We start from the raw sequence: 19,109 nt of genomic DNA, 5'->3' as shown, positions 1-19,109 counted from the left end.
TGAGGCCACTTCTCCAGATAGGAATGTTTGTTTTAGCCAAAAGAATGCTCCTTGTAATCCCTGCACCAGGCAGCAGACTGCACAGCTTGGCAGAGGAGGAGACAGGAATATCAACACTGTACAAGTCTCCAAAGGAAAACTACCTTCAGCAAAGCGTGCCACCAGCATAGCTAATGCTCACAGACTCACTCTTCTCACTCAAGCAACATCACACTTGGCATTAAACAAGTTACAAAAATAAATCCCAATATGTTGCAAATCAAATCTTAACTCACTGTGCATTGAAAGTGGAAAACTATTAGAGCGCATACAAAAGGATCATTTCAGGGAAAAAAGCTGTAATCTGTGAACATCAGATGTAAATAATGTCCATGTGACCAAAAGAAAATATTCCCTGAAAATAAAGGTAGCCTACAACAACAAAAAACCCCTTCAGATTCATTATTTCACCATTAAAGTCCAGAAACCCTTCTTCCGTGTAGTAGGCAAGGAGAAGAAACCCCAGCGACAACTGTGAGGGCCTTGGGAGGACCCTACCCTCTAAGCAAAACCAAGGCAAACTATTCCAAGTCAGTTCACACTAAGAAAAATCACACAGTGTAATGCAAGACTAATTTGGCTGTATGGTAATTAACACAACTCTGGCTATTGAGAAAATATTATAGAAACTCTCCTCCTAGAAATTGTCCAGCAGCGTGTGTGTGCCCTGTGTTTACATTTAATTTTCCATCAAGCCAAATTCTGGTTCACATTCACTAATTTGCCAAAAATTGTGCATAGATCTGGAAGGAAAGGGAGAAAAATTAGAGAACAGCATGATGTCAGACCCATTACTTAATGAAATTACTGGCTAAAGCCTACTCACTTTTTACAGATTTTTTGTGGACTTCAAGAACTTTATAAATACATCCCTCTAGCTGAAAAGTACAGGCTAAGGATTTCCAACAACTTACCTTTAACTACAGTTGTTAATATTTTTTAAAGCATACTAATATTGAAAGCACAAATACCACAATGAAAGACTCAGAAAGGATTTTTTTTTTTTTTGCAGCTGTATTTTTGTTAGGCTTATTTCACAAACCATTTGTTTCTCAGTAAAATGCATACATAATGGGATATCTGCCCTTAAACAAGCTCAAGTAAAAGGTTCTACCTTCCCCTCCTTTCCTTTCAGGCCTTAATTGGCAGATGGTCAAGAGGATGTTTATAGTAATAGAGGATGTTTATTAACCAACTTTCATAGGCTAGAGAAGCTGGTGCCTTAAAAACATTTGACAATGCCTTTTAGCAACCAAAGTACTCAGAATGAAATGCATTCAAATAATTCTATTTTAAAAATACTTCGGAAACACTGATCCTGAACTCACATGTGCAAAGCTTCTTTCTTATACTATACCTCTGTGGGTCTAAATCCTCAAAATACAACCTTCCTTCAATCGCTGTCATATTTAGACATTCCTTTAATTCACAGCAAGTTCCAACAACTCTTATGGAGTAAACAGTTTCCAGCAACTCACAGGTTTGAGAATAATACACTTAATTCCTGGTTGTCCTCAGACTACAATTTTGATTAAACATCCTCTTCTTTTCACCAAACTTTCACTATGTCTTTCATTATGTCTTTCACTTACTAAGCAGGTCACAAGTCAGATTTGCACAAAATTTACCCACCTAACCACAGAAACACAAAAGCTATGTTAGCATACTGGATCTGCATGGATTACAGAAGACATTGTTCAACCTTACAAGCCAGGACTAATCCATACTCAGTGTGCAACTTCCTTACTGGAATCTTCAAACATTTCTCCTTATTACCCTTTTGTGAAACAAAAATGTCACCACTTCAGAGATATAAATGAGGTGGGCAAACTGAAGGTCAGAGCACTCATGGGGCATCTGTGGTGCCCTCAGGGCCTGCCCAAGGCAGCCAACCCACAGCAAAGTGTCAAATTCCTCCCAGAAGAAGCAGGAGCTGCAGAGGGCAGGAGTCTTGGCTTTTTCCACTCTCTCAGCTCCTTCATGTTCTGCCACCAATGGCAGCTGATGACCTGGTGAACCAGATCAGGAGAGCCAGCTCAAGTGGAACCACACACATCTTCTCTGGCAGGTTAGCTCTGACACAAAAAGCAATTCCCACTCAAACCTGCTGAATGCCTCTCAGAATTCCCAGACTAACTTGGGAAATTGCAGAGGACTACAAGACCTCAGTTTTCTGAGTAAATTCAGACTCAATTAAAATCAGCTAGGGAGCTACAATATTAAATATCTACATTTCTGTATGTCTTTTTCCAAAGCTTCTCCTCCTCTTGAGCATCTTTACTGTCTTATGCCCAGTGTCACCTAAACCACCAAAGTGAATCTGGTTTTCAAACAAACCATCACCCAGGGCCTAAGTGAGCACATCCAACCATTAAATCAGAGCCTAATAAAAAATGCATCTCACACAGAACAAGAGGACTGTGATCCACCTCACTCAGTAAATACTGAGTGATGATGCAAATTCTGAATGCTAATTCAGGAAGGGGGTGGTAGTACTGGTTATAAAGGCTAAATGAGCATTTCTCAGATTTTCTCAGATTTGAGACACTGTCATTGATTCCCTCCACCCCTCCCACCCCCCCCCCCCCATACCTTTTCTTTTAACCACCAGATCCAGGAACTGCAATACATGAACTAAGACAGTATGCACAAACCTGACCATTCACAAAACGACTCACAAAACTGTCTACGGAAGACTCTTGCCTTTAAAATACATTAAATTGCATTAAATTTTAGCTCCTAAACTACCCAAATACTAATAAAACATTTTTGTACATTTTTGTAATAATTATATTAATATATATTTAAAAGGAAACTTCTAAACTTAGTATTACTTCTAAAATAAAAATAACATCTATAGAAAGCTACCAAGAAATGATACAGGTGACATGTTTAGCAACTTCCCAATTGGACTATAAGTACCATTGTCACACATATATACCACACTGATTGCAAATACCAAATACATTTTGCTCTAGGGAACAAATTCATGTTTTTAAAACATGGGAAATCAAAAGCTTATTAAGGCTTTTTAATTGTCTGTGACCTAGACAAGATAACTGGTATACTGCTCGCTGGGTATCATTCTTACTGATTGAAATACCAGTAATTTCCCTGAAGACCAAAGCAGATCTTATCAAATGACTGCTATGCCCTGAAGAGGTCATAAATTAGTAATAGTGTGCAGTGACTTGATACTGTATAGGGGGAGAAAGAAGGTGGAAAAAGAATACACATTATATCAATGAATTGCAACTCACTCCTGAACAGTAGGCTGTCACCAGTTTCACCACCTGGTGAAAGGACAGGTGAAACAGGCAAACAACTTGCAGGAAGACACACAGCCCTACAAAGAAAGTTTCCATGCAAGTCACATCATGGCAGCCCTCTAGTACATAGAAGACATGGTTAGTTCTGAAGCTGTGACAGCAAGTCACAGCTTTTAAAAATTCACTTGGTTTTACAAAGGAAACCAAACATCTGTACATTTTAAGCCTTGGAAAATAAAGAATTGAGAGCACAGCTAGAACAGCAATACAGATACAGCAGGCACCTTGGCAGGAGAGGTACTAGATCAGAGAGACAGAAATCTGAAATACATTCCATGGATCAAAATACATACCCCTGCATTATGTTAGCCCAATATTAGGTTTCACAGCATCTTATTCCAGCACAACTGGCCAAGACAGAGGACTGGATTCCAGGAAACAGGCAGGGATTGTACATGATTCAGATAGAAGGGACACTTTGGGGCACACTAATACAAGAACTACTTTTAAAAAGAGAATTACTTTAAGTCATCTAAGAAACAGGGCATTAAAAGATGTAAAGAACATCACCACTGGACAGAAGTAATAAATCCAGAGTAATCAAGAAAAACAAATAGGTTACTTTTAGCACGTACAAAATAAACGGATCCCCAAATTATTGCATTTTTCATATTTCATTTTTTTGTTTCTAACCTTTTCCAAAATGTTTCATATTTCTGAGCTGCTGTCTCAGTTCTTGCTGGAGGTGAAACACTCAGCACAACTTCCAGGAAGAGTATTAACTAACTTCACTGCTCTGGACCAGTGATGTTTCATTCAGATACCTTTTGTTTACATTTGTAAATCCACATATAAAAATATTTATACACAAGATGCTGACAAGTCAGTCCAGAAACAGTGAATTATTTCCAGTTCAGATTCTGTAGACATTTCATTCACAGCTCTGATTTGTGCCTGTGGCTATTGCTGCACAAATCCATTTACACCAACCAAACTACACGCTGGTCCCACTACCAGCTCACCACTGAAAAAGCCAGGTTTCTTCCTATATTACTTTATTTCTGAGATGCAAAGAAATTATTTACAAATAAAAGGGCTTTTCTCCAATCCTCCTGCCCCCTCTGCTTTTTTTCATACAACCAAGTTTTGCTCACATTGATTTAAATCCATGCTCATATCTAGTTTTATCAGATTTCCTCAAACGTAAATAAAACACACAATGTATCTTCCTTTTTACCTACCAAATAAAATAGAAACATTCAGAAAGCAACTCTGAAAGGCATTGTAGGACACTGCTGCAGCTCATTTACAGTTTCCTTTTGGGAAGGTGAAAGAAGCAAAATAATCATCTGAATTCTCATGCAATCCAATCAGTTTGATTCACATATGTGCATTAATAAAGGCATTATTGTCAAAGTAGGGAGAAAGGCTAAATATCAGCAAAAAGTATATCACAAAATTATTTTGTTAGCAGGGTGATTGTGTAATTTTCATATTTAATCAGAAACCACATTAATTCAAAATACCTCCTTCTGCCATGCAGATAAAACCAATAATATTGCTAATCCCAAACTCCAAACAAAAAGGCTTTAGAGGAGCTGGCAATTTTGGTCTTTCCTCCAAAGCAGAAGCTAAGCAGAAAAATCCTAAAACTACAACAAAATGTTAAATCATAACAGTAAATGCTGGATTTAGTGGACTTTGCAAGCAATCATAGCTTGATGTCAGATGTCAAGAGCCTACAGGAAATGAACATAAAACCTACTAACAGATTAATGTCCACATGAGTTAAGAAAGAAACAATATTCTAATAATTAAGCAGAGATAATTGGGGACTCTGGTAAACAGCAGTAGTTAAGAAGTAAATTTACATCCAACTTAACAGGGAATTCTACTTATGTTAACTAATGAAAGTAAACTAGGCACATCACCCTCCCTGGTTTTAGACATCTGTAGGAAGGCAAGGTGTGCATTTACCAAAATTACTTCTAGTTGTATAAGACTCATATCCACCCCCTGGAGCTTTCCACCTACCATGCTGATCTTCTACTACCCACCAAGCCACTGAAGTGAATACTGAATGTAAGCTAAGCAGGAGTATCTTAAACATGACATAAGAAAGAGACAAGAAAGGCAAAGAAACAATTCTGCAAACCATGCTCAATGAAGAAAATCTTATCTGGTCTCAAGGGGACTGCTGGAGTTTGAAGATCAAATATTTTGGTACATTGGAATGTTTCCATAAACACTTGTTTTCTTTGAAACAAGTGTTTGACCTTTCTTTGCCTCCAACTCATAACCTGCTACATGCTGTCACCTTAAGAGGTACTCTGAGCTCAGAGAAAAGAGAACAAGACTGGAAAAAGCAGGTTCAGCTGGAGCAAGCTGAGAAACAGAACACAGAGACGGCTACTTGCTATGTAATGCTAAAGGCAACAAAATCACAGGTAAGTTCTCCTGCTTATAAGAAAGTGCTCACAAAGTGTACACCACAAGAAACAGTAACTACTTTATAAACAAGACCTTTCTGAATGGTAATGTTTCCACGTCTTGTGAGAAAAGGATTTGAAAATCTATGTACACTGTACTATGAACAGCTTTGTACACTGAACCTCTGATAGAGGCAAAACAACAAGAGTTGCACAGCATTCACATCTGAACATAAATTAAAGGTTCTTGTAGGGTTTTGGCTTTTGTGGCTGGAAGAACTGGTCACTCAGCTTATGCAAGTTTAAAATGAAATAAGAGCCTCAGGTACAGATAACCTCATACCCTCCCTGCTTTGCAACAAGGGAAGCCAGTGCCACAAGAGGCTTGCCATTGTTCTTCAGTCTCAATAAGGTCTCAAAACCTGAACAGAACAAGCTGCTAACAGTTCTCAAGCTGGCTTCGTGGAACAGAACATATTCAGGTAATCTTTTACGGCTGAAACTTGAGGTAACAATGCTGCTACTACTTTGAAACATAATACAATGAAAATTCTAAAAAAGAGCAGCCCCTTCCCAAATGCTTGAGTAATTTTACTTACAGGAATGCTCTTGCTGAAGTTAACTGGACTCCTCACAGATTAAGTGCCCTCATGATGCTACAACTGGGAACTAACTCTATCCTCACAGCAGGTAACTCTTAGGGGAAAAAAGTACTTTCAGTAATTTCATAATCTAAAAACAAGTCAGTTGGGGAAAAAGAAAAAAAACACATCCAAAACGGAACACATCCTTGCAGTATCCCATCTGCTCATCCATTAGTCTTGCAAAAGTTAATGCATTCATTAATAGCAAATTTTAAAAGATGACCACAAAAATATCCTACTGGAGACTGGACATGTAAGTATGCATTGTGCAAAACACATGCCAACCCTCTCACAAAAAAATACCTGTAAATCAATAGACAATAGGCAACCATATATATACCCAACTTGAGAAAACCCTCATCAAGTTTTATTTTGCAAACCTGGTCACGGATGTTTTCTATAGCACACCTTTAACACATTCTCTCATTCCTAATACACTGCACTAGTTATTCCTGGCTTGAAATTCTAGTTAAGCTTTGCTGCTGACTCTGTAGGTAAAATTAAACTTTCAGCTAAACTACAAACCTGAACATGTTTTTAAAACTTCTTCCTGTTTGGCCAAATGAAAGCATCTTTGCTTTTGGTCAGCCCTAAATAATTATGATATTATCAAATATTAGGAATTTGGAATGACTTCCAGGTACTCTACTGGAGAAATACTACTTGAGGAAAAAGGCTGCCATTTTATAGGTAGAAATCAATCAAATAATTTAGCTACATGAGTTCTTCCTCTTTTCTCCACCTTAACTTCTATTGTACTAACACAATGGTATTTAGTCACACATAACAAGAAGTGGTATCAGAGGTGATGCCAAAATCGTATTTACAAGACGAAGTCACATTCACAAAACTATTTCAGGTAAACAGCAATGCATCAACAAAGGAATAAAAGCAAGGAATTTAACTGCAATTGCACTGCAATATTCCTTCTGCTTTACTAAATTGTTGGAATACATAATCACCCATTCCTTAAGTACTAATGAGCTCTGTATAATACATTAAAAAATATTCCCAGGATGCCCTAAATCTGCAAACAGGCAGAGATTGCACAAGTTGCCTATAGAAATCCATGTTCTGTATCACAATTCAGAACAGTGGCTATACTGGAAAACATTATCTGCAGGAAGACACTTTGAGCATAAAATCTACCTTTTCAACACTTTATGCTGTCTTGTTAAAGCTAGAGCAAGAACACAATGTCTCTTTTGACCTGAAGGTATTTTTAATACAATCTGCTTTCAAATTTTTCAAATGAGAAATGCAATACACCAATTTCAACATTGGTGGAAAACCCAACCCCAATCCTAATTCAAAAAACCCACACCTCAGGCATATTGTTTTGTTTTCCCCTTACAAGCATAAGGTTTTGGCCAAAAAAAAAAAATACTACTTATTACACAAATTGGAAATGAAAAATTTACATTGCAGTCCACAGAAAACATCACCAAAACCATGTCTAAAAAACATCTTAGGGTGGGTATTTCATGAGAGGCTAAAACCTTCTAACTTGTTTTGCCAATAAAATAGAGCTCTTTTATAACCAACAAACAAAGGAACATCCCTTTGCCATCCACATCTCCCAGCTGACTTTAGAAATCCTCCAGTTATACCAGTCCAAATGAGCACTGATCTTTTTTGTTTGAAAACAATTTCTGCATATTTCTCAAATGAGAAGATGAAATTTACCAATAAACAGCCTATTTTCAGTGACGCCAAACCGCTCCTGATCCCAGGCACAGGTTCAGAGACAAGTATTGGTCTGCTAGTGAGGCTACCAGAGTCCCCCCGGGATCACCAGGACAGCTATTTGCTGTGGCTCACGTATGCACAGCTGCACCTCTCCCTCTTCCCTCCTAGCTGGCAGCTACACCCAGCCCTGTATAAACAAGATTCAGCTAAACATCACCGTAATAATTAATATTCTGAAGTTTGGGATTCCTGTTTTGTTTTGGGATATTTTATCCTGGTAATTGATTCCAGACTTTCCATTTGTAGAAGATAACTACAGTTTCCTTTTCAGTCCTGTGATCAAGGCAGCTAAGAGTACAAACAGATGAGCTGCGAGATAATTCTTCTCTTCTAAGATAAACTAATGAAACATCAGGAGTAGGAGTTACAAACCCCAGATACTCCCTCAGCATACACCCTGGGTGTGTCCATCACATCAATCAGACCTGGCACTCCCTGTGGCTGCAGTTCAAATTCATGAGCAAAATTGTTGTGGTTGGACAGAAATGAAGAAATAGATACTGCAACATTCATTTTTCTCATGTGACCCTAAGATTTTGTAGCAAGATAGACATGTAGAATATGGTTCATGAGTGCTCCTAAAAACTGCACCAGAAAAAATTCCTTTCAGCACACTCCAGAAGTGGAACATGCACGACACAGATCTAATCCTGGTTTTGTATTTACAGATCTTGGACTTCAAATAACCAGTATTGCAATCAACTCATACCCCATCCACTTAGCATGGAACCTATTTAGTACTTTTTAGAGTAAACACTTGAGTCACCAAAATCATCACATTCCTTGAGCTATTTTGAATTCCAAACTCCCTTCCTGTCCATGAGAAAAAAGCAAACAAGTCAAAGAGATTAATAAATACAACTTGCACCAAAAATAAACCCAGGCCTAAATATTTAGTGCCTACATTTAACTCTCCTTTTAAAAATGGATATCTCAGATAGAGATTTAAATACATATTAAAAAATAACTGCTGTGGTCCTTCTAACATCAAAATACTTAAAATCACTATATGTATGAGAATTCTAGTGATCAAACTACAAAACACAGGTAATGGAAGTAAGCAAATAGATGTGAATTGTAATAACCCAAAAAGCAGACAAGTTAATGCTAAACAGTTTGAAGCCTTCAACTTCATATTCTTCCCATGCTATCATATTGTGGATGTTTTTGGCTCCTGTATCACTCGAGTTTTTGCCCCCAATTCTCAGAAACCATGCTTTTCTTCAATTAGGAGTAACCTATGCGTGACCTTATTTTGCTCACAGCCACAAGTCCGTAACCATTCTGCTGTATTATTGTAATTTCCTTCTCCTGTGGGCATTTCTGCATTCCTCTGAAGAGGCCTTACAGAGCATTAAGTTCACTTACTCCTGCCTGTGCTATTGCATTGTTTTATTCCTTGCGACAATTAGTAACAGAGAACACACGCCTGGAGAAAAGATGCACATGTAGATTGCAGAAGAAACAATGACAGCATTCACTGAAAAGAATGACAAAATGCTTAGAAATTACAAAACTCTTTTAGAGAAGTATCTACAATCAGCTACTCTAAGGTTAAGACAAGCTGGGTTTGGAGATACTAAAGAAAAGGGACAGAGTGTCTGTTGTTTGGTCTTGAAGACTTCAACACCATACAGCTTTAGTTGTTTGAACTGGATACTTCCCAAAACTGTCAGTAAACTATCAGGTAGCCCCCAGCACAGCTACAAATGTTTTAGCATTTAGCCCACAAATAATTAGTTTGCAAAGCATACAGCCCATTGATAACAAAAACAAGCTAAAATATTTTGAAATGCAAGTGTATGAAGGGAAGTTTCCACGAGAGATGGGAATGCTGCAACAAGGGTATTACATGGCAGTCCTTCTCAAGAGACCCAACATTTTGATATGCAATTGCCTTTACTTGCACTTCAGAAGAAGATTTCTGAATATCTCCTAGAAAGAAATTTTGCCAAAATGGGAAATCCAACACAACATCTTTATTTTAACTGAAGAAGTGACTGGAACCCTCTAGAACTAAGACACATTTTTTTAAGGAGAAACAAAACTAAACTGCACATTTCTTTTTCCATGGCGTATCCAACACCAACACAAAGGACCTCAAGAAGTCGTCACAGTAAGAAACTCATTCAAGAGGGGAGATTTGACAGTTTTGAGAACTGCCACATTTGGAAAATTACAAAACCTCTCTTACAAGGGGGGGGGGCATGGGGATATAAACCGAGGACTATTTTAAATTTCAGACATCCTGTTTTTATGGAAAAATAGATAGTATCAAACAGATAGTTTTACCTCCGACATGATCAACTAACAGTTAAAGATTTAATTACCAGAAAAACTTCCTTAAATTTACCGTCTACATCTCTGGCTTCCAGAAACACAAATAGATGAGAATACAGAGCCCAGTATCACAAGCTTAACAAATCTATAGGATGCAGACTATAAAAACTTTTGCTATACCAAATTAAAGAGTTTTGCCACAGTCACTTTTAAGAGACCAGCTCTAAAAATGAGGTAAAGATAGGATTAAAGCTTCTTGGTTACAGACAGGTTCTTTCACCTTGTAATCAAGGCCCGCATCCAGGCTTGGACACCCACATCTGGTCAAACAGATCTGCTGTCTCTCATTACTTATGTTTCAAAGTTTCAGAGCCCTGAATGTTTCCTGGACTACAATTTTTCCCCACAATATTATCTAATAACTCCCTAGAACTAATAACATTAAACTTACTGCCAAATTAAATATTGTTCCTTAGCTCAACAACTTCCTTTCTCTTGGAATATCTCTTGGCTGTTACCATTGATGTGGTCACACTCACACAGCTCTGCAACCTAGACAGTCTTTACTATTCTCTGTTGCCTACAAAGTCTTTACTATTCTCCTCTGTTGCAAGGGCCCAGTTTACACACAAGAACAGCATCAAACATGAAGAATCAGATGTGACTTTTAGCACTAGTCTAAGGTTAAGAACGGCATTGTGTTGGGGCCATCTTCAACCTGACCATTATAAAAATCAAAAAATTAGATGCATGTGAAACAGCAGAGTGATTCTGCAATCTACTGTGAGTCCTTTTCTTCTAACCAACAGACAACTCCTGCTGGGTGGGAACATTCACCAGTCTAGTCATTCCTCAAGAAAGTACAACCCAAAGAAAGAAGCCTGACCTACTAAAATTGGTCACAACAGAGCATTTCACTGGGACACAAGAAGGAAGCCAATTACTGGGAGTTCACAGCTGGAATGCCATCCATGGTTTTCCACATTCATAGTCTTCAACAGTGTTCAATATGCTCTGACTACCAACCCAGAACACAAACTTAGCACAATTAGTTTTCATTTCTTTAAATACTAGGCATTCCTGCCACTACTAAATTAATACTGGGAGCAATCATCCAAGGAGTAACACGGTATTAGGACAGTGACTCTTTCCAAATAAGTATGCTTAGATCAAAGTTGAGGAAACATTAAATGAATAATTAAGCATATGTTTTTGACATAAGCAGTCTTACTTTGACTGGCTGCTCCATCTCTGCCCATTAAGAGACAAGCATCCATCTAGAAAAATTTCTAGATGTGGTCAGATGTTAAGTATCAAAGTAAAAGGGGAAGGAGGAATAGTAAATTGAGCAACTGCAAATAAAATAAAACATAGCCTGCATTTTCATGTATCATAACAAGTATTAAATCTTTTCATAACACACATTTTGCTTTACTGAAAGTAAGGGGTATATGAGGTCACAAAGAATAAAATGAATTCTTCAGGTAAAGTGGGAAGAGTGCTAGAGCACAAGGAATCCTTAACCTTGACAAGTCATTCCACAGGCCATCGAAAGTCACTTAGTTCTCCGTTGTGGCTTTCCATTTGTGCACCATTTTGAACATAAAAGGATCTGGTGTGACTTTCATTCCCAGCACTGAGCAAACCAATCAACTTCCAAGTTCAGTCCCAGCTACCTTCTCCACAACTCCAATGGATCCAAAGTTCTTCCAAACCTGAAGCCAACAAGCAATACCACAAGAGGTCCAGTGCTATTTACAAGCCCCAACAGTCCAAAAGTCTTCATTATTCATGCAGAACCAAAATTCTAAAATTAATACAGAGCAACTTGTTTCCTGGACTGGACAGTAAAATGGAACACACAGCTTCAAGCTGCCTAGAGAGTCCATAGAAACTTCACCCCTGGAAACTGAGCAACCCAGATTAACTTCATCATAGCACTTGGCTATATGACTATTACAGAGCCTTTCAAATCATTATCCTTTTAACATCTTAAACATCCTCAATTTCCAATGCCCACATGATAGAAATATATTTTCAACAAGCCAAATTTTTCTTTATACTAGCCAGACTATGAGTAAACACATGTGTAATTACACTTAATAACCTACTTGATTTTCTTCAATCAACACTTGGAAAAATACAAATTAGATCAAAATTGTCTTAAGTTTATTGCTACAATCATTAGTTGTAAGTTTTACTACATCAATGGGTTTTCCCAGCTTAAAATTACTGCATTTACTAACAGGTACTTTCTTCATTAGACAACACCAGTAACAACATCCAAAAAGCAAGACCAATAGTAGATACAATTTAATTAATATAAAGTGTTGATCAAGATGTGAACAGACAAAAATAAAATCTAGACTTTTTCCTTTCAGGCTCAAGTCATCTGATTTCTATCGTAACTAATTAGAAAAACAACCACTCCTAATTACTTATCTCCACATTAACTGTATTGCAATTCTTCATTACTAATGAAGCATACATTCTGTAACATACAAAACAGAACCAGACCAAAACAATTCTGGAAAGACGACTTCTGCAGTAAAGCTTTATGTCAAATGGGTACCTTACTCCAGTGCCAAATCACAGTTCTATTTCAGGATGCAATTACGAGTAAAACTCTTTGCCTTTATGTGTCACATTTATTATGACCATATACTTCAGCTCTAAGCCATACAAAATTGCATTCAAACTGCAAATTTGTAGGAATAGCCCATACCAGAAGATAAGGATGTTTTGACAGTATTTGCACTCTTAGATCAATGTGGTTGCTCTCAAACCTGAAATAAATCTTGCAGCTGAATGAGAGAGTGGACCAGCTCTTTCCCTCCTACTCCTAGAACCAGGAAAAAAGTGTCTATTCAACTAGTCTAAGTTTTCTCCAAACAATTAAAATCTCAGCAAAACTTCAGTACTACTAAAAAGTACCGTGTACCATTACACAAAGACGGTATCATAATGTTGGATTTTGCACTTAAAATCAAGTACAGTGGGGTTGGAACTAAATGATCTTTAAGATTCCTTCCAACTCAAACCATTCTATGATTCTGCTTATAAACCAAGAAAAACTTAGCATTTTAAACAATCGCTGTATTAATAAAACTGTACTAGCATAACTCATCTCCAGGTAGGCAGGTGCATACTTGATGAAAAGATCTCATTTATGTTGCCTTTTCTCTTACTTCTGCGACAGATATACATGTGTGTGTGATAATGAAGTGTGTGTATGTATATATATATATATATATATATCTCCATCCCAAAATAAAGCAAAAAGTAAAAATGCTACCCCTCCTCTGAATCTAAATCAATTAGAACAGGAAACACAGCCAGAGAGGGCTGCGCCACTGGGCAGAAGCATTTTGCTTTCCAAAAAGAAAACAACAGAGAGCAAAGCCATGAGAGATTTAGAGCACTGAAGATCCTAAGAGCACAACTACAGTGCTCTGTATTTCTCCAAGCTGGAATAGAAGACCAGAAGAGACACAGGACAGACATCATAAAAATTTAGAAATAATTACAATTTCAGAAGTGCAAAGGTATTACATGGCAGATTCTGAAAAGGAAATGCTCCCCCATCTGTGATTCCCATCACATTTAGCTTAGCTTTATGAAGCTACCTGTTGTGAAGAGTCACTAGAAATAAGAAATGCTCTACTAGGGGTCCTCCTATATATCCAGAGGATGGTACAACCATCCTAAACAAAACTCATAGTAAAGTGTATGCTTTTAGCCATCAGGAGTAGCACTGAATTTCCCCTTCTCCTTCACACTTCAATTACTCCTCTCTCCCTCTTCCATGGCATAGTCATTTATGACCTGAACATGGGCATGTTTGTATTTAAAAGGCTCTTCTGCTGAAGGCTCACGAGAAAAATGTTTTATATTATGTCTTAAAGTTTCAAATCACTTTTTCAAGCACCAAATTAACACCACTGGTTCACCTTTTAAAAATATATACCGTTATTTTCAAGTCTCAAGTGAATTAGTAAAACCAAAGGCTCTCTTATTTGACAAAGTTAATTTTACTATATAAACCCTTGTTCCCATGGGTATAAGAGTGAAATACATTAAATGGCCATTCCACTTGGCATTTCTACCTTCACCTTGACCATTAAAGCACAGAATAGAAAGAGCAATGATAACATGTTACTTGAGAAGAACTTTTTTTTATTAGGCTTTTGGTTCAATGAAGGATTTCCTTCATGCATTCTGTTTCTAAAAATCCACGAAAGGGGACTGAAGAGCCATTCAATTTTATTTATTTCAGGTGTCAGCTGAAATGAGGGACCAGATTTGCTTTCAGCTTTGCACAGCTTAGCTTGCAGGTCCAGCCCCAAGAGAGGCTTGGCTATTACTCAAATCCACCCATCAGCAATGACGTGCCCAACTACCTCTCAATGTGACAATGAAATACAAGACATGCATTATGCAGTCACACTGGCAAACACCAGCAGAAGGACATGTGTATGAATAAATACAGCACATCACGATTCTCTCTTCTGGTGAGCTACAAATTCTCATGTAACAAGTAACACGGCCTGACTGTCAAAAAGCAGTCTGTCTTCAGCCAGTCAGGTGGTAAATTAATGCTTTGACACCCCATACCATGCAGATTTCTGCAAGGCTTACAAGGGTTATGTCTGAAGAGTCACAGAGCAATGTGAGTAATGTGAACACCATGCTCAGGAACAACAGCTACATGAAATAGAGATTGTAGCATAAAAGTATTCAGGGGTTTTTTTGTGAAACACAGTACTTAGATTTCTGGAATAAGTATCAAAACACTTCTCAAAGGACATGAAAATTCCCTGTGATTGCGATTTTAAAGCACACACAGTACGAATTAAATACTATTAAATACTCCTATTACCACAGTGCATAGCAAATTAAATAAAAATAGGACCTACTTTGTACTAGGTGCAACAAAAACAAAGCCAGTTCCCGAGATAATTACTTAAACTACTTGTCATACTGCAAGCATTGGGCAATTAATATTGAAACTGTGCTGTCTCTGCCAGAAGGAAAGATGCCATATAGTTAAGGATGTACAAGTTCATCTTCTATTGTGCAATCCCTGTTTGGATTGCTTTTTTCTATCTGATCTGCACCAATTCTATAAAGTCATTTAATTATGCAGTACGCAAATCTCCATGTTTCAGTTGGTTTAATATCTTGCAGTCAGAACCCAGGAATTCATCGTCTCCCTAGTAACACACACCTGATCCAGTAAATACTCAGGCACAGCAGCACAGGCAGGCAAAAGCAATTTCTGGAAGCAACTTTAAAAATACCTCACCTACTAGCAGAGGAAATCTGCTCCAAATGACTAAACTCACAGCCTCAGGCTTTTAAGCCCCCTCCAATCCAGTCATGCTCAGAAGTGCTTTTTACTAATCTTGAGCCAAATACCACAGGCATCCTTGCCTGGCAATGGTAAAAACCAAACTAAACCAACTCTGTAACGACACCAGGAGAGGTGTGAGCAAGGAAGTTACCTAGGGCTAACTCAGGGTATCCCTGAGAGCTACCTCAGCACAGTGTGACCTGGTGGTCCTCAAGCAGCACTGCCAAAAGGACCATGCTGCAGGACAATGACATCCTCTGCCCTGGCTGTTAAGCATCATTGCAGCTCCAACTCACAGCCCCATTTCCATACCAGAAGCAGTTATTTACCTCACTTCCCATGTGAGGATGACTCCTGGATAAATGCCAATAAATACTGCTGCTAACATTCAGACAGAACATTTGAGCCTTTAATGCCTCCAGACTTCATCTAACGTTAACTGAGAACAGGGAGGGAGACGGGCAAGCCAGCCCAGGGCCACCATGAGCTCAAATGCCATACAACTCATGGTGCCACCTGAAGATGAATTCCTCCAAAGCTAATTCCCCCCCAGGGAAAGATGAATCAGGACTGCAATACAATCAACACATTCAACAGCCCTTGGAAGATATGAGGTTTGAAAAAGAACAGGAACAAAAAATACAGAAAAAATTCAGATGATTTCTGCTTTGTTGCTGGGAAGTCTCACACGGGAGGGGCACAGGGTCCTCGTAAACAAACTCCCTAGCAAAACAGATGTTGTTTAGGGTTTTTTTAATATGCAAATATCTCACCTTTAATCACTTACAACACATCTTCTAATCAAACTCTGTCCTAATACTCAAAAATTTAGGTTTTTTTCAAGAAACAGGAGAGATTCTTTCATCATCCAGCCAATTAGCAGAGCTGTGTTTTTTTCTTAGAAGACAAAAAAAAATTAATTTCCTTCCCAACAACTGGCATACAATTTTTCAGTAAAACTCACAATTCGACTCTATTATTCCAACTGAGGTGTGAATTTCCCCAAAAAGGGTCCAAAAGAGTACCTGTGAAAGGCAAAACATTGATTATGACCTCCATTTACGATGTGAAAAATTAGCTGTCAGAAGAACACTTAATGAATTAGTTCTGCAAACACAAGAAACATACTCTTTAAAAATTCCAATACTCTGAGTATTGCAATAACAACCTCCTAAAATCATCCCAAGGGCCAAATTATTTTATAAGATTAATTAGTGAAAAATCCCAGTGAACCAATTTTTATATGTATGCAAGAGTTATAAAGCATGTTTTCTTCCTTCTACTATAAGTAGCAGCTGTCCTATTTATCTTTCAGGCTTTTTACTACATACTGGGACTGTTTACACACAAACCCTGACAGAATGGGAGAATTCATTTTTAGGAGACTTAAAATAAGTGAAAAGATTATGTACTTTAACACTTTAAGATAAGCATTGAAAACAGCATTTAAAAATAGCTATATAAAACTTCCGTGTTTTGAGCTTATCCTCATAAACACTGTTGGTTAATTCCATTTAACTAGAGAGAGGTTACAGTTTGGAAGTATAACAGATTAGCCTACACTTTTAAAAAGTCATCCTTTAATCTTTCAAATATTTGTATTTCATCTCTACAAAGACTTCGCCCTACCTGTTGCAATCTAACACACAGGCCCCTCTGTAAGACACAACTGCCTGCAAACAAGACATACAAAAATCACACCCATCTGGCAGTCATTTGGCCAAGTGATAAACTCTGAAAATCCGGCTGAAAGAATTTAATGGTTGTACTGCTGCACTTAGTTAAGCAAAATACTCTGCTGGCCCCAGTACCATGAAGGTAGGTGGCACTTCCTTAAAGGTACTGCATAATTTTTAGATACATATTTATGTATATATATTTATTTATCTATACTAGCAAGATATAGCTATATTTAGACAGTTGTTAACCATAACAACTGAAAAAAATAAAGGTAACACCAGATCCCTGAGTTTTCAGGTACCTGTTGTGACAGAGCTGCAATTCCCTCCTCTCAAAGCTTCAGCATTCCTTTCTACCACCCTCTCTCGGAGAAGACATTTAAAAAAACAAGCTGAATGGAATATCATCAGTTAAATACACACACCTGCCCCCAAACAGATGAAGTCAGATTAATCATAGCCACCTTACCCAACAGTTTGCTATTGCCACAAGCCATAACCTGACAGACAACTGATTTCCTCCCCACCCCATCTTTTTGGGTTATCTTAGCACCAGCCCCAGCTGACCTGCACAGAGTGAAGTCAGACACAGACTAACCTCATGAGAAAGATGAGATATGGAAGCTGTAGTCATGGCAGGGTTTCCTAACTCCCTCATCATGGAGCTTGATACATATAGGAAATAGATTAACACTGGCTTCTCAGGTATCACCTGACAAGTAAACCTGTCAGACTCTAAAAAGGGCGTAATACACACAGGAAAAATGAACCAACATATGCAATGCTTACACATGCAGGCTCAAAAAAATTTACCAACAAGTACATAGCAATTGTTTGCAAAGCAGAAAGCTAAAACTCTACAAGCCCAACTTTCACACTTTGGGATTTAAGTCATCCTTAAAAAGAGAAAGTTTGAGTTATTTTCAGGGGTCACAAACGCAATGGTTTCCACACCCTGAGTCTCAGGCTTTTGTTCTGATAGGAGCTTCAGCTTGGAGTTTAATAAAAAGAGTTGTACATTTTAATGAAGATAAAATAGTAACTTTTCATTTCAAAACATAGCAAAAGACTATTACACCAAATAAAAAGAAGTAACAAATTTTCCAAATGGGCCCCAAGAAAGTCTTTTAACAGTGAAGAGGAAAACTGACATGCTAAAATTATATCAATACCAACCATGTTGCTCATGATGATGATCTAATCTTTCCCTGCTAACACGTAACAAATATTTCATTTTTTTAAAAGCCCATCTGGCAGATTTTGGTAGACATGAATTTTGGCCTATGAAAGAACTCAAGTTTACAAGGAAGCACATCTCTCAGTACAAACAATTCCATTTAAATCTGATGATTTCTCATCATTACACAAGAAGTGTTAAACCATCTGTTGCATCTCATTGCTTTTGTTCCCTGTATAGCATTGACCACAACTGCCCAAACTGAAGTTTATGGTCTTCTATCAAGCAGCTAAAACACAGAGTTCTTTTCTGCTACTGTTTTATAAAATATGTTGGTTATGTTGAACTTCATGAAAGGAAAAAAGTACAAATATTCCAAAACAGATTTTACTGTCAAGTTGCTAAGACTGTGAATAATTTTCATATGATATTGTATTTTCTGACCTTTGTCTTACTTCTGCCTAACCTGGACCTGACCATCCAAAAATAA

The 19,109-nt window shown here is 37.7% G+C and overlaps 1 protein-coding gene across 12 annotated transcripts in view; it reads right to left on the bottom strand.

Moving 5' to 3' along the window:
• Positions 1-19,109, bottom strand: part of SIPA1L1 (signal induced proliferation associated 1 like 1) — a 199,885-nt gene that overhangs the window by 145,819 nt on the left and 34,957 nt on the right. For 2 of the 12 annotated variants that reach the window (XM_064424422.1, XM_064424429.1), the window contains exon 3: positions 16,728-16,788. The exons of the other annotated variants lie outside the window; for them this stretch is intronic. The gene's annotated coding sequence lies outside the window, so the exon portion shown is untranslated. The remainder of the gene's footprint in view (positions 1-16,727; positions 16,789-19,109) is intronic. 12 annotated transcript variants of the gene reach the window in all.

The sequence above is a fragment of the Passer domesticus genome, chromosome 6 (assembly GCF_036417665.1).
Source record: "Passer domesticus isolate bPasDom1 chromosome 6, bPasDom1.hap1, whole genome shotgun sequence".
NCBI classification, from domain to species: Eukaryota; Metazoa; Chordata; class Aves; order Passeriformes; family Passeridae; genus Passer; species Passer domesticus.
This window is presented reverse-complemented; position numbering and strand designations above follow the sequence as displayed.